The 16,194-nt window shown below is 38.7% G+C and overlaps 1 pseudogene; it reads right to left on the bottom strand.

Annotated features, from left to right (window-relative positions):
- Positions 1-639: 639 nt before the first annotated feature.
- Positions 640-16,194, bottom strand: part of LOC119526504 — a 56,606-nt pseudogene continuing 41,051 nt past the window's right edge.

Raw genomic sequence — 16,194 nt, 5'->3', positions numbered from 1 at the left:
AGTGTATTTGTATTCTGAAAATACTCTTTAATCCATAGACATATTGTTTGGGTTACAGAACTCAGATTTCTCCTGCTGGCACTATGATATCTGATAAGCATTTGTGTTCCAATTTGCTAATGCTACCATTATGCAAAATACCAGAAATGGATTGGCTTTTATAAAAGGGGTTTATTTGGTTACAAAGCTACAGTCTAAAGGCCATGAAAATGTCCAAATGAAGGCATCAACACAGGTATTCCTTCACCAAAGGAAGGCCAATGGCATCTGGAAAACCTCTGTTAGCTGGGAAGGCACATGGCTGGTGTCTGCTGATCCCAGCTTGTGTTCCAGCTCCACTCTGATCTCCTGTGAGTATTTCAAAGTGTCTCTCTTGGCTGCAGCACCCCCTTCTGTCTATGAACTCTTTTATAGGACTCCAGTGATTCAATTAAGACCCACCCTAAATGGGTGGGGTAACACCTCCATGGAAATTATCCAATCAAATGTCTCACCCACAGTTGATTGAGTCACATCCCCATGAAAACACTCAATCAAAGGATTCCAACCTAATCAACACTAATACATCTGCCCCCAAAAGATTGCATTGAAGAACATGGCACTTTGGGGGACATAATACATCCAAACTGGCACAATTTGTTATGAAAGTTTTATACCAAATTTGTTTTGTTCTTTCTTCATTAGGGCTGTGTTCCCTTTTCCATTTTCTTCTTTTGTTGTGCTATTCTCTTTTCTCTGATATATGCTGCTGCCTCAGAACTTCTGCCTGCCAGGCCACATCTTCTTCTTCCCATGCATTGACATTTTCTTGCCAAGAATCTAAGTCACCTAATTCAGGATATTGATGAATAAAGGCATATCTTGTATAGCTACTAATCTAATACAGAAACCAGTACTATCATCTTGGATGCCAAAATTTAGTGGTTCTCGCTTTTTAATAGTGACTTTCTGAGTGCCTTAGAACTGGTGTCATGTCCTTAAAATGGCCAGGTCCAGTTGTTCCAAAGCATTTTGTTGTGTTGCCCCATTCCCATTCCCTCCTTCCATCTTTACCCTGGTGGGTACATCTTAGTCCCAGGAAGTCTACTCTTCAACATCTGCCTGCTTAGGAACTGAGGAACAATTGACTATGGTTGGCAAAGTTATTTGGTCTCCACTTGATTTCTGTCATCTGTCAGATCTGCGTATTAATCTCTTTAGGAATAAGAATACTGCCAGCTAGGCAGGTTCAAACTTGAAATAACCAAAACTATGTGACGGCTATGGCAACAATCAACACCCACTGTATAGATGAGAAAAATGACATAAGCTATTTCAGGTTACACAATCCAATGCCATGCACACATTATTATGCAAATGCTGCAGTGTCTGGAAGTGGATACCTGGTGGACTGGGAAATGAAGTTTAGAAAAATTTGCCTTGGGAGGTGATAGAGGGACTGGAGGCAGATTTGGGGACTGAGTTCTTCTGGCCGGTGCCCTCTAGGCCTGTCCCTTGTGCATGAGCACGAGCCCTGCACTCTGAGAGCTGCATGCCCTGCACCCAGTTGCCTGTTATTCAACTGTTTTAAGAAATTTAAGAAAGAGGGAAAATAAAAATTTTCAGTGGTTTTGTTTTAGTTCTGCTTTTTTTTTTTAAGAGAAAAATAGGATATTAATTTTCATTTTTGTGAGAAGGAAAAATGACGGAAAAAAGAGATCCTGGGAACAGTGAAACCAAGGCAAGTACGTGCTGGGATTAGAAGCCCCAAATGAAGGAAGAACAGGGACTCTGTTGGTTCCAGGGTGGAGGGAAGCAACCAGAAGCCAGAAGACCTGCAGTTTTAGAGAAATGAAATATGATATTTAGAAAGATTGCTTTTAAAAGTGTGACAGGAGCCCAAGGAATCATGAGAAAGGGACTCAGAAAGTTTGGGGGAAAGATTTTAATATCTTATAAAAAATGTACAGAGTCAGACAGACACCAGAGAAATTCATCTTCATTCAATTGGGGTCGTGGGCTTTGATCAGTGTCTTGAAGGATATCAGGTCGTAGAATGGGGCAGCAGTCTGAGTGACAGGGGAAGAAGCCCATGACAGTAACACACTTTTTTACTTTACTGTTATGGTAGAGAGAAGTTTGGAGGATCAGGACAATCTTCAAATTCAGCAGAGCCCCACCTGCTCCCCCACCCCCCTGCCCTGCCTCACTTAATTTTTCTAGGACAATCCGTAACATTTTTATTGACTTCATAAATAGTTCAGAGGTTTGGGGGAAATATTACTTATAAGAATGGATTGTTCTATGTGAAAATTATTAGGCTGAACCATGTGGAATTTCATTCTTTGTATGTTGCTTTAGTTTCCCAGGCTGCTCAAAAATGTTTCAGCTTAAACAATGGGGATTTATTAACTTACAGTTTTGAGGCCAGGAACAGGTCCAAACCAAGGTCAGCTGCTGGTAATCCTTGGTTTCTCTGCCACATGGCAAGGCACACGGCACAGTCTGCTGGTCCCACTTTCCTCCTGAGCTTCATTGCTTTCAGCTCCTCACTTCCATGTTTTGTTTTGTTTTGTTTTTCTCTTTCTCTGTATTCATTCTGTTTATAAAGAACTCCAGTAACAGGATGAAGTCCCATCCTGAATGAGCTGGGCTGCACCTTAACTGAAGTAGCCTCATCAAAAAGCCCTACTTACTGTATGTTTATACCCACAGGAATGGCTTAAAGAACATGTTTTTCTGGGGTACATACAGCTTCAAGCCACCACATATGTCAAAACATGTTTAGCAAAATTTGGCAATTTCATATGGGCTCATGTAACTGTAAGGCAGGGAATTATTTTTATTACTTAGATTTTATACAACTGAAAGTATCTAGTCTTGGCAGGCAAAGGTGTTAGCCAACAAATTTAGCTTTAATCCGGGGACTGAGTATTTGCCATGTTAAGAGCTGAGAACTTCACATTTGTCTCTCTTTGTCTTTAAATAGCCACAGGGCAAAAAAACTGGTGGCAAAGAAAAACTGAAGGAACTAGTAAGATTTTTAAAAAATTCAAACCTAATGCAATAGCAAAGGGCATTTAAGAATAAAGAAAATTCTCAAAAGTGATGTAAGATAAACAAATGATTGTTATGCAAAGTACTGTTAGAGAAACAGGGCACACCTCTTCCACAGGGACCTAGAGCATACATTTTTATTTATATATATATAATGCAACTTCAGGGTACCAGGGCTCTGAAAAGCGTATCACTGAGCTCTCTTCGATAAATAGAGAATTGAGGCGCAAATGGAATATATCTTAATAAACCTCTGCGGCTTTTAAAGAGAATATGCACTGGGAGGTGGAAGGTGGAGCAGAGAGAGTAATGCACTTTCTGAAAAAGCAGAAGTACCAAAGGAAACATAATTTTAGAATCAAACATCAACGTCAGTTCATGTGGGTAAAAGTGATGTATGTAAAGATTTCTTAAAGAGATGAAATAATTTCCAGCCCTGGAGAACTTTGAGAGCACCTCACGGAAGGTACTGCATCAGAAGAGAAAGAAGTGTTTTAAGAAAGATGTTTGCTTAGCCTGGCAGTGAATACAAGATTCACAGATGTAAATGTTTGCAGTGACCACCCAAGCACTGTCCCAGGAGAAAGGATTCCCTGGCACACACTTTTAGGCCCTGTGCAAGGCCATCCCTGTTATGGAGATGGATGCCTCACACTACTCAAGCCTGAAGCTATTAAACATCCAAGTCCTTGAATCCTAGAACCAACTTCCCCGGCTTGGATAACTTACTCACCGGCCGCCCTCTGATTGTGACTTAGCAGCCCTGGTTGTGTAAGGCCAGGGACCAGAAGTGCTGAACTTAATTATCCCATCCCTTCTGAATTAGAAGTCACATTTTAATTTAATCAATTGACATTTTTATTCTATATGCTAAGTTTGGTTTTATATGTTGTTAATCTTTGTTACGTGAGACTACCCTGAGTGAGCTAAACTGCACTTTGTGTGCAAAAAAAAAAAAAAAAAAATTTCTGATTTCTAAAATTGCTAAGTTTGGAATGAGACACTGAACAATTTGTTCAGATACTTCAATGGGAACAGAACATGGCTTTGCTCTCTGAGATTTTCTAGAAGGAGTTCCAGACTTGGATTTCCTTAAAAAGTCAATCTCTTAGCAAGAAGACAAACAAACACGCAAATAAGGAAGGTTTCCCATTTCTATTTTCTTGGTAAGAACATTAAGAACAAAATAAACAAAAATACTGGCCATCTACAGTCACCATTGCATAAAAATCAACATTATCTTGGAACAAAGGAGAGCCCCTTTCCAAGAAAGGATTATCGGTCACCTTACATCTTGGTATAAAAAACAGACACAAAAATTGTTGATAAAATTAAAAACAGAAAAATTTTCATCAGAAAGATTTATGCTATGATATGGAATTATATACAACTCTTTTGATACAAAGTTGACAATTTGTATATTCATATTCAACTGTGCAAAGTAGAGTCTGACTATTTGATTTGTTCAGATACTTCATTTTTATTACAATCACAATCAAAAACCCAGTTTCAAAAATTGTTAATTGACAAAATCAGGAATAACATACCCAGCATGATTCCACTCAATTTGGCATATTCTGGGTGAACTGAGGGAAATTGATAACAGCAACCTCCAAGCCTCCAGCCTGCCCTCTAGGCCCCTCCTCAGCCATTTCCTCAGACTAGGGTTAAAAACCACCCTCTGGGTATGGCTGCTTCCCACTAGCAAGGTCTCTTGTGCAGAAAACAAATGGATGGAGTCAGGAGACGGGGCAATTCCCAGAAGGGGAGTTCTCTGAAACAAGTAACTGGTAGGCCGGCAATATAGCATGTGCCAGCCCCACCCCAATCAATGTGGCAGAGTGAGACACTTCAGAACTCTGTCCTCACACAGAAACTTTGAAAAAACAGCAAGAACTGGCAAAAAACATCTTTCTCAAAGCTCCAGAAACCGGTTATAGGATGGCAGGAACAGGCTGAGCCCCAAATCAAGACAAAGATAACTTAAAAGCAGTGCCCTGCATGGCACCCCCCCCCCCCCCACACACACACACCCTCCCCAAGCTTACTCAGAGCCACCCATACTCCCAGCGCAGATCCCCAGTCCTGATTCTGGAGGGAGCAGAGTAACCCTCATGCACATATTGGGAGCATCAATGTCTGGCCCAATATTTCTGGTTTTGGTGACCTGAGGGACTTGCCATCTCTTTTAGTTTGCTAAAAAAATGGGCTGACATTTTCAATGGAATTTATTAGTTTACAAGCTTACAGTTCTGAGGGCATGAAAATGTCCAAATTTAGGCATCATAAAAACCATACCTTTTTCCTGAAGACAGGCTGCTGGTGATCCTAGACTCCTCTGTCAGCTGGCAAGACACATGGAGGCATCTGGTGGTCTCTCTCTTCTCTTCTGAGTTTCACTGCTTCCAGCTTCTGGCTACAGTGATTTCCTCTCTGTTTCTGTGGCTTTCTCTTTCAGATTCTATATCTTTGCCTTTGTATTTCATCCTCTTATACAGGACTCCATTAAGAGGATTAAGACTCACCCTGCATGAGGTGGGTCACATCTTAACTGAAGATCCTACTCACCAAAAGATCCTACTTACAATGTGTCCACACTCACAGGAATGGATTAATTTTAGGAACACAATTTTCTGGGGTCCATAAAGCCTCAAAACCATCACACCATCCCACAACTTGCCCTGTGTGTGGAATGCAGCACACCAAGCTCCCATAAAGAACACTGTGGGAGAGCAGACAAGCGGTTGCCTAGGACAAGGGATTTCTGACTGGAGACACACACTACATCCCTGGAACCACGAGGAAATTATTTCCTAGGGAGAGAAGATGTTTGGAACCATGTAAATGGGGGAATTCCTAGGGCCACACATGCATGCCCAAGACAAGATGCATGCACAGAAGGGATCAGGGTGGGCTCCTATGCTTTTTCCAGTTGCTAGTCTCTAAAATCATTATATGAATAAAACCTGAAGGAAAGTACTCCCACAGGTCAATCTTCAAAGACTGGAAAGGTGTTTTCTGTTTTTCCTTGTTTGGGTGCATGTTTTCTTTCTTTTTTCTTCTCTGTTCTTTTCTTTTTTTGTTTTGTTTTGTTTAGTTTTTGTTTGTTTGTTTTTGTTTAGCTCCTGTTATTGAAGGAAAGCTCTGACATAATGCTATATGGATACTGTTTTAGTTTGCTAATGCGGCCAGAATGCAAAACACCAAAAATGGATTGGCTTTTATAAATGGGAGTTTTATTTGGTTACACAGTTACAGTCTTAAGGCCATAAAGTGTCCAAGGTAACACATCAACAATTGGGTACCTTCACTGGAGGATGGTCAATGGTGTCTGGAAAACCTCTGTTAGCTGGAAAGGCACACGGCTGGTGTCTGCTCCAAAGTTCTGGTTTCAAAGTAGTTTTCTCCCAGGATGTTCCTCTCTAGGCTGCAGTTCCTCAAAAATGTTGCTCTTAGTTGCTCTTGGGGTGTTTGTCCTCTCTTAGCTTCTCTGGAGTAAGAGTCTGCTCTCAACAGCAGTCTTCAAACTGTCTCTCATCTGCAGCTACTCTCTGAACTTCTGTGCATTCTTCAAAGTGTTCCTTTTGGCTGTAGCTTCTCTTCAAAATGTCACTCTCAGCTGCACCGAGTTCCTTCTGTTTGTCAGCTCATTTATATGGCTCCAGTGATTTAATTAAGACCCACCCTGAATGGGTGGGTAACACCTCCATGGAAATTATCCACTTAGAGTCATCATCCACAGTTGGGTGGGGTGCATTTCCATGCAAACAACCTAATCCAAACATTCCAACTTAATCCCCACTAATATATCTGCCCCACAAGATTGCATCAAAGAATATGGCTTTTTCTGGGGGAAATAATGCATTCAAACTGGCACAGATACAAACTTGAGGAATAGACACCTCGGAATCTAAATTCCAGAAATAACACATTAAAATATCAAAATGTCCAGGTATCAATAAAAGATTAAAAAAAAAAAAACATACAAAGAAACAGGAAATGATGTCCTAGGCAAAGGAGCAAATTAAAGCATTAGAAACCAACAATGAAGAGAACACTGGGTCACATAAGGTAAAGACTTTTTTTAAAAGGTCCTAAATATGCTCAAAAAGTCAAAGGAAAACATTTTGAAGAAAGAACTAAGAGAAATCAGGAAATTGATAGAGGCACACAAGGAGAATATCAATAGAGAGCTGGAAATTATAAAAAGGAACCAGAGCTAAAGATCATAGTGACAGGAATTAAAAGCTTCCTAGAGGGGGTTCAACAGCAGTTTGAACCTGGTGGAAGAAAAAGTTGGTGAACTTGAAGGTAAGACTATTGAAATCATCCTATCGGAGAAGTAGAGAAAAGAAAGTATGAAGAAAAAGTGAACACAGTCAGAGGCATCTGTGGAATACCATAAAGTGTGCAAATACACATATTGTGGGAGTCCCAGAAGAAGAAGAATAAAGGGCAAAGAGAAGATTTAATGAAATAATAGAAAAAACTTCCAAAATTTAAAAAAAGATATGAAGACATATGCTCCAGTTTGCTATTGCAGCCTTTTTGAAAAACACCAGAAATGGATAGGCTTTTATAAAGGGGATATATTTGGTTACAAAGTTACAGTCTTAAGGCCATAAAGTGCCCAAGATAAGGCATCAACAAACAGATACCATCACTGGAGGATGGCCAGTGGCATCCAGGAAACTTCTGTAGCTGAGAAAACATGTGGCTGGTGTCTGCTCCAGAGTTCTGGTTTCAAAATGGTTTTCTCCCAGGATGTTCCTCTCTAGGCTGCAGTTCCTCAAACATGTCACTCTTAGTTGCTCTTGGGGTGTTTGTCCTCTCTTAGCTTCTCTGGAGCAAAAGTCTGCTTTCAAAGATCATCTCCAAAATGTTGCTTTGTAAGCTGCAGCTCCTCTCTCAGCTCCTGTGCATTCTTCAAAGTGTCCCTCTTGGCAGTAGCTAGCAGGGGGCTCCTTCCTTTGAACAACTTTGTTATCCTGTTGGTTCCCTCACTCTTGAAATAAAATAAAACTTTGACATCTGTTCACTATCTATTTGCATACTTGTATGTAACATTTTGAAAACTATACTTCCCAGAGTTCACAACAGGTATGCGCCCCTCTTGGTGGCTATTCAACTCAGAACTATGAACTTTAGGGTTCTAATCACTCAATACAGGACATACCTGATTTTGAGTGAGCAGAATGACATGAATTAGTGAATATGTCGTCTTGGAATGGCATTTGGTAACAATTATCCTAGAAGACAGCTGATAGACTTTCACCCATGTGAGCTAATATTTATCATTTTAATTTATTTAGTAACCAAGGAACCTAACCCTGAGTTATCTTTATCTCTTCCCTCTCCCTATTCTCCCACATTCAATGAGTCATTAAATTCTGTTCCTGTTAGGTTTACTTTTCTCCCATCTATTCCTTTTCCACTATCCTTTACTTCCTGCTTAGACTTCTTTCCTTCTAGGTCCTTTCCAATATCAAATTATTTCAAAAACTCCTACAGTTTCATCTTTCTAAAGCCTAGCTGGAATTAGGTCACTATTCTAGTAAAAAATAATTGATGAATCACCCACTACTTATGAAATAAAATATAGGTGCTTAGTTAAATCCCATCTATCTTCCCAGATTATCCTCTATTAGTCATGCTCATGGTCCAACAGGGTACCAAATCAAAACTCATACATTTCTCAAACATATTGTGGACTTTCATACCTCTGTACTTACCCTTGAGTGAACAGAATGCAGTAATACAGTGAAGTGTGCAGCCTTCTCCCAAGGGATGATGTCAAAGGAGAAACCCCTAAATGGTTCTGTGAAATCAGAGGATTTTAGTTGCTCTGTGCTTGCTGAAAGGATAATAGCAGCCTGCCTCTGGCACATTGGCAGGGCTCCTTCAGTTGAAACTTTCAATGCAAGGTGGTGGTTAGATCACCTAAAAAGGCTAAAAGATGGGATTTGATTGCACCTCTGGAACAGTTTGTGTAGATTGTTTTTGTGATTGCTTGTTTATCAATAAATGTCTAATTAATAAATATTTGCCCATTATAATCTGGTTAGCATGTCAGGCTTTTAGATATCTATCTTTATTTACCAAAAGTCACCTAAAATATGTGCACCTAGGATCATTTGCATCATCAGGAGATTCACAGTCAAGGGAAGGAAACAGATAAGAAAGCCAATAATTTCAGTGAAGTGTTAGAGGTGTATATGTAGGAAGACAGGACAGCATGGAGAAAACATATTTGAATCAAGGAGAGTAGAGTCTTGTTATGAACTGACCCAAACCAGTTTGGGTAGTTACAATTATTAAGTTATTCTTGGTAAATACTTCAGCCACCAACAGTCAGAATAGGTGAAGGCTATAGGTTTCTTTGCCTACAACTTCATTACATAATGGTATGTTTAAAAGATGGAAACCTGAAACCTAATTCTTCCAAATATTTGAACCTTTACTAGAAAGCCAACACATGCAAAAAACAAACAAAAAAAAAGCAGTCACAGTCATACAGGTCTTGTGCAAGCCTGTGAAGTCCCAGCTCACCATCCTCTCAGATCTTCTAAAAAGTACTTTTGTGTGAAATAATCACTCAACAACATTCCAATAGTGGGATTCAGCTAACCTTGGTCTGTCAGATAATAGAATCTCACCTAAATTGTGACATATGTGACCTACCTTTAGGCCTAGCCAAATATTTTGCAAGATCCATGTAAAGTTGGAGATGCCTATATATATGTCTAGTCAATCCACATATCTAGAACATCATTTTTTCCACTGACAAAAAATAATTTCTAACAACTATTAAGCAAATTAACAATTCCCAGCCCCTTGGTATTGATCAGAGATAAAAAGTTGATAGCAGCAGTACTGAAAATATGAGTTTCTGAACAGTCTTTAAATGTTAACCACTCACCCTTGAAGGATGCTTTCTTGATTAGAGTACTTCAGATGATAGTCATGCCTAGTTAGATTAACAAACATACAAATGCTGCACCAGTAATGATTAAGTATTTTAAATAAAATACAGACTAAACAACAAAACTGCAAGACAAGGGAGGGGGGCATCTTAAGAGATGTCTTCACTTATTATGAAGTATCTCGTGTGGTGCCTGGAACTTTCAAGGTGACTGATAAATGTTTCTTTTCTTCCGTTTCCTCTTTGCCCATGTCCATTCCTTTAGTCCAGAACATCAGTCCCTTCTCCACAGCTCCAAATACTATCCATCTCTGAAAGCTCAGCACAAAGACCATTTCTTCCGATGAACTTCCCCTACTCATCAGCATAACTACCTAAATCCTCTACCTCCCTGTTCCTCTCCCCACAGCCAGAATTTATCTCTCTTCTGTGGGCATCCTTACTACAACTCACTGCATGTTACAGTCGCTTTTCAGGTTCCTTTAGCACAGAACCCTATCTCATCTTTCTCATGAAACTCCTAAGGAGTGTGTGCTTCATAAATGTTTATTAAGTGAATAAATAGTGCAGGAAATTGTTGCAGCCATGTCAGCATCTTCTCTCTCAGCACCCTTTCCTGTGTCTTTCAGACTTTCCAAACAAATAATTGTAAGGGCAGCTAAGGATGTTGAAAAACTCAAATACCTGAAGGCAGCCCCCCACAAGCAAAGATTGCTCTTCGCAGGTTCTTGCTTTATCTGAAAGTATCATGCCACTTTTGCATTCTATTTAATATTTAAAATAAAAATTCTTAAAGTTATCATTAAATTACTTTAAAAATGAAGAAAAATGGTTGATGTCCCATGTTTATTCTGTGGCTGCTTACATCGGGGAAGCAAGTACCCAGGTTTGTGAAGCATGACTTAGAGTATTCCCTCTTTTAATATCATAGTTCTCATGATAACATCTTTTAATAACAGCTAAGGAAACTGTCCAAAATTAAAGTTCTAGAGACTTACCTCTGAAATTCTAATTCAGGCAGTCTGGAGTAGGGTCTCCAATTAGCACTTTCAATATGCAATCTAGGTGATTCTGATGCAAGCTTATGCTTTTATATAGACTCTTTACAAGGGGAGATTCTAATTGATTGAAAATGAATTACCATCCATAGGGTGCTACCTTACTAAGGTTCCTGCATCTTGAGAAACAGAGCTCTAAGGTATAATTTTGTACCAACCCATGGCTTAATAAGCACACAGTTCTTAAAACTTTGATAAAATCCAACCTGCATTATGTGCTCATGTAGATTACTAGTAGTATCGCACAAATTGTTCTATAAATTCCAAATAATTGCCTGTTACATCACTTTCTTCTAACTTTCTGATGAAAAACTTACTCAAAGAAATAGTGACATTTGCCAGTGTTGCTCCTTGGTCAAGGGGAGAGTGTGAATAGGTCAGAGAACTAATTATACTCATCCCAGAGTTCCCTCTGTATATTCTCAAAGGACTGTCATTTATATAATTTCAATGACTCACTGACTTAGAAGCTGCCCCTCTGTGGCCAGTCAAGATCCTTTATCCCTGAACTTCATTCAGCTTTGCTTTGACCCAGTAAATCCCTTAAGATCTTGCTGGGAGTACAGCAAGCTTTCTACTTAAAATCAGCCTGAGACCACCAGCTCATTTTGCAACTGTCAGGAGCTAAAGAACTGTCATCCTTCTCTACAGGTTTGAAACTGCAAGTGAGCTAAAGTTGAGCCTTCTCCTACTTCTTACAAATCTGCTGAACCACTGGCAGTGAAAGAAAGCAAGAAATCAAGGGTAGGGTTTTGTTCCATTTATAGAACTGTATGGGCTTCCTCCAGGGCCAAAGTCACACCTGTGTATTTACTTAATGAAAAATGGCTCATACCCAAAGTGACCATTGTGCCAAAAAAAACTCATTGATATTTCACTGGTTTTCTCCATTATGTTGAAAAGAAAGTAGAGATAAACATAATTAGCCTGATAAAATGATTACAAAATCAAGGCACTGAGATCAAGAGATTTGCAATGGTCACAGTATATTCCAAGGAAATTATTAGAGTATAAATATCCTGCCTCCTCATCCATCATTCTTTGCTTCATTTATGATCTTCCTCCCTCTTCATCTCTGCCTATTTTCAAACTATATTTGAGAAACTTGCAATAAAAGTACTTCCAGAATAAGGAAGAGACATGTAAAGATTTAAAAAGAGATTATAAATCATCAGAGTAAGGAGAAACATGCAAGGACTCTGGAATATCATGTTGTCTCAGCTGTACGATATAATTGGCTTTGAGCTTTCTGGTTACCAATATGAAAAGAAATAAAGATGGTTCATAGAGTTCTAATTGTCTGATAAAGGCAATTATTCTGTTCTTAAGAAAACAAAAGTATGAATTTCCAGTCTAAATTCTAAGAATTTATCACGAGAATCCTCATTGTTGGAACACTGAGTAAAATAAAGAGCAATTCTTCAACAATGATAATGCAGAAAAACAAAAATAATCTTCATATGATTATTTCTTCTTACCAACCTTGCAGAAAATAGGAAAATACTATTAAATTGTAATTCAGTAAAGAGCCTTCTATAAGACTGGATTACTGTCCACCTCTTCACGTCTACCTTTTCTACGCAAGTCTTCCCATTAGAGATGGTGTTTACCTCCCATCTCTTGAATTTGGGCCAATTCTTGTGATTTCCTTTGCCAGTGAGATGTTAGCAAATGGAAGGCAAGCAAACACTTGAAATATGCTTTTGTGATTGGACTTGCTTTTTTGTGCCTCTACCATCAGCATAAGAAGAACATGCTATAGATTATCCTGCAGGTTCAAGAAGGATGAGAAACTTGTAGCAGAGACCCAGACCTGCAGAATTTCAGCATGTTGTAGAGCTGCTCCAGCTGTGCCCAGCCAAGTCAAGTGTCCACGACCCCACTGCCAACCCACAAGTCCTAAACCATAAATGTTATTTTAAGTCACTGAGTTTGGGGAGGTTTCTTGTGCAGCACTTTTGAAAGTGAGGTTTATTAAGATATAATTTACATGCAGTACAATTCACCCATTTGAAATATACCATTCTACGCATTCTGAAAAAAAAAAAAATGCATGCCATTATATAACCACCACCACAACAAAACTTAAAACCTTTTGCCGCCACCACCCCGCAATTCCATCATGCCCCTTTGCAGTCACTCAACCACTCCCAACCCCTGGCAATCATTGACATGTTCTCCGTCTCTTCAGTTTTGCCTTTTCCAGATTGTCGTATAAACATAATCGTACGGTATGTAGCCTTTTAGTCTAACTTATTTTCACATAGCATAAGGCTTTTGAGATCAATCTGTGTTGTTGAATGTATCAGCAATTTATACCTTATTATTGCCGAGTAAAATACCATTGTGTGGTTACACCACAATTTGTTTATCAATCCCACAACTGATGGACACTGGGTTGTTTTCAGTTTGCAGCCATTATGAATAATGGTGCTATAAACATTCATATACAAGTTTTGGAATGGACATATGCTTTCATTTATCTTGGGTAAATACACAGGAGTGAGCATCATTGGTTCATATGGAATATATGTTTATAAGAAAGTACCAAACTGTTCCCCAAAGTGGCTATGTCATTTTGCATTACCTCCAGGATTATATGAGATTTCCAGCTGCTCCATATTTTCAGAAGGACTTGATATTGTCAAGTTCAATGATTTTAGCCACTTTAATAAATATACAATAGTATCTTGCAGTTTGAAAAGCATCTTTTTGTGGCAGTAGTTGAATATTACAAAGAGTTAAGCCAATAAGCTCCAGAAATGATGTTTTCTGCTCGAAGTTCACTGATACTGTCTTGGTCTGCCAGGCCGCTATGACAAATAACATACCATGGGTTGGTTTAAACAACAAGAATTTATTGTCTCATATTTTGAAAGTTAGAAGTCACAAATCAAAGTGTCATCGAGACCAAGCGTTCTCCACAAAATATGTAGCATTCTGGTGCTGGCTTTCTGCAATCCTTGGAGTTCCTTGGCTTGCATCTCTGCCACCCATCACATGGCTGCTCTTCAGTTTTCACTGACTTCTACTTCTGGATTCTCCCTAAGAATTTCTCAGACTTCTGCCTTCTGGGATCTACTTCTCTACATGGGATCTGACACCCAGGGGTGTAAATACCCCTGGCAACGTGGAATATGACTCCCGGGGAGGAATCTGGACCCTGCATCGTGGGATGGAGAACATCTTCTTGACCAGAAGGAGGATGTGAAATGAAATGAAATAAGCTTCAGTGGCAGAAAGATTCCAAAAGGAACTGAGAGGTCACTCTGGTGGGCACTCACACACAATATAGAAAACGCTTGTTAGTTCTAATGAATTGGAATAGCTAGCAGTAAATACCTGAAACTATCAAACTACAACCGAGAACCCTTGAATCTTGAAGACGATTGTATAAAAATGTAGCTTATGAGGGGTGACGATGTGATTGGGAAAGCCATGTGTACCACACTCCCCTTTGTCCAGTGTATGGATGGATGAGTAGAAAAATGGGGGCAAAAAAAAAAGCACCCAGTGATCTTTTTTATTTTAACTGTTCTTTTTCACTTTAATTGTTATTCTTATTACTTTTGTGTGTGTGGTAATGAAAATGTTCAAAAATTAATTTTGGTGATGAATGCACAACTATATGGTGGTTCTGTGAACAACTGATTGTACACTTTGTATGACTTAATGGTATGTGAATATATCTCAATAAAATTGAATTATTAAAAATTTTTTTAAAAAGTTAACTTATACCTTAATTATTTCTTATGCAGTTTTTCAGAAAGAATTGAAAAGCTATTGGACTTCCAGATTGTCCAGTGGCACGTCCTATAACCTCCAATGCTATAGTGACGATTTGTCAGTTTTTTGAAGTAGAATAACTATTATATGTAATTGTTCTTTCCATTTTTTCTTTCATTTTCCTTCACAGCTGTAACCAAGACCTATCTGTTCAATTGGCTGTATAAAAAAGAAAGGAAGGAAGGAAGGAAGGGGAAAGGAAAGGAAAGAGAAAGAAAGAAAGGTCTGCCACAGTTGTTTCACTACTTTACTTTCTAAACAAAAATAAAATCCCAGCTAGAAATCAGACCTATTGGACAAGAGGCATGAAACCTATGTTCTAGTGTTTAATTCTCTTTCTCATTTCCAGGAAAATGAAGTTTCAAAAACCTGTGGATGTTTTGTGTATATTTTTTTCTTTTCTTTTCATTTAAAACTGTTGTAGAGGTATAGTAATTATAACTTTAATAGACTCCTTGCAACATGAAAATTTGTAAATGAGCACTTTCATTACCAACCACAGGATACCATTTAACATATTATCTATCTTAATTTATATCAATTCTAAAGGAAATCAACCTAGGAAAAAAATGAAGTTGGATTCATGTATTATCAATTAGTTCCTGGTTTTGTGGTTGCAAAAGTCAAAGGTCACCAGAAACTGTAAATAAAACTGTGCAATCACCTATACTTTCTGCTGGAAGGCAGTTCCAGGACTACATTCATTTTTATTGTTTTTTTTTTTTCCCTCCCAGGGGGTAGGCTCCAATCATATAGTATATGATCCTGCTTTATGCAAACATTCTGTCCACCAACGCTGTTGACCTTGAGTGTCCTAAAGTGTGCCTCTGTGTACTATTTAAAGAAATGTTCTGGTAGAGATGATTGTCCGAAGGAAAAAAGACTTAGGAGGAAATAAAAGCTGTTTTCAATTATTATAATCCTCTCTCACGAAAAAGGAAACAATTTTCTATACGGAAGGGCAAGAAATGATGAAAGGACACTTTGCTGATTTAGTATTGCTTAGATTTGCTTTAATATGCATATTAATTTTCTTCACCATTAGAGCTATGGACCAGCTCAGAAGAAATGGCTTCCCTGTCCTCAGTAATGTCCAGGAAAAGTCCAAAATCATGTAATCCTTACCAACTCTGCACTCTGTGATTCTGTGATCACACGCTTGAGCTGTAAAAGTAACCCTGGGATTTAATCCTCCACTAGATGTCTTTCTAAAAATGATACTTCCCCTGATATTGTTCTTTCTCTCTTTGGTTGGCAGTGAGGAGGTGCACAGAAAGCTTTGTTTTCCAATAAATTTTTTTCTTTTGATTATGAGTGACAGAAACCCAATTTGACTGGTTGTGTCCTCTCTCCTGCCCCAGGAATTTATTGATTCATTTAGGAAACTATAGG

The sequence above is a fragment of the Choloepus didactylus genome, chromosome 1 (assembly GCF_015220235.1).
Source record: "Choloepus didactylus isolate mChoDid1 chromosome 1, mChoDid1.pri, whole genome shotgun sequence".
Classification (NCBI taxonomy): domain Eukaryota; kingdom Metazoa; phylum Chordata; class Mammalia; order Pilosa; family Megalonychidae; genus Choloepus; species Choloepus didactylus.
Note: the sequence above shows the minus strand (reverse complement) of the source record. Positions and strands in the feature narration are given on the sequence as shown.